This window comes from Cornus florida, unplaced genomic scaffold, assembly GCF_030987335.1.
Source record: "Cornus florida cultivar Cherokee Brave unplaced genomic scaffold, ASM3098733v1 CherokeeBrave_3.0.0_Hap2_Chr03, whole genome shotgun sequence".
Taxonomy (NCBI): Eukaryota; Viridiplantae; Streptophyta; class Magnoliopsida; order Cornales; family Cornaceae; genus Cornus; species Cornus florida.
The window spans coordinates 1,583,776-1,584,955 of NW_026775573.1; positions in this window are offsets into that span (position 1 = coordinate 1,583,776).

Consider the following 1,180-nt stretch of genomic DNA (forward strand, 5'->3'; position numbering starts at 1 on the left):
TGGTTTTAACCTTTAGATGTATTGTAGAAGCCCGGCCTTGGTCAAGCCCAAATTAAGTCTTCATTAGTCCAAGATCGCTAAAGTTAAACTTTTAGCCCGTCAAGTAAGCTCAACCGGCCCAAGATGTATTCGGCCCAAAGGTATTAAAGATTGAATAAGTCCTACTAAACGAACGATCTTACATGAAAGGAAAGTTCTACAAAAGGGAAAGTTTGACATGAAGATAATTATAAAAGGAAGTAATTTTGTAGGTAAAGAATTATACATGGAATATATTGAAGGACAAGTAAGGCAAATCTGACCATAATTCTACCATCTTTTTGTATATAAATAAAGGCCTAGACCTCCAATAAAGATGATATAGCAATATATGTTTTTTCTCTAGATAATTGTTGTTAATTGTTATTTTTCTTAAGTGAGTTGTATTATTTCTTTTAACTATTTTGGTTAAGGGAATTTTTGCACCTACACTTTGGCGTTGTCTGTGGGAACCGTATAGAAATATACTCCCATGAGTGATTCAAGTTGTTTATGTTACTACGATCGGGAATGTCAATTGGAGGATCCGCAGCAGCAACTGATCAACAGATAGAATTAATACAAAAGCTGCGAGAAGAGTTCTTACAACAATTCGAGATGCTTCGTCAAGCAAACGAGGCCAGCACGGCTCAGATTACATTGTTTCAGCAAAGGAACGATGCCCTTCAAGCAACTATGGCCCAGATAGCACTGCAGCCACCACTAGGTGATGCGCCAGCACCTCCCCCAACCACAACATTCCTCCTGTTAACGAACCTTAAGCCAATGAGGTTCGGCCTAATGAGGTTCAGAAAGAGCAGAGGATGAGAACCGAGGTGGTCGCTTTGGGTAATCATCCTCATTGCACGCAGGATGAACAGGCCGAATTTAGCCGTAAGCTCACGGTATGGGCATTCCAGATGGCACTGGCGTCTAGAAGACCTTTGATGAGAAGAAGCTCCTGAGGATTCAGACGCCCACCGAGATGGCCAGAGAGCATAAGAACTCTTTAGTGAAGACTTCGTTCACCGATAACATATAATATGTTAACAGACCTAAGAAATTTACCATGCCTTCTTTCACTCAGTTTAATGGTACAGGAGATTCATCTCGTCACCTCGACCACTATTCGTAGAAGATAGCTCTAAACAATCACAATGAT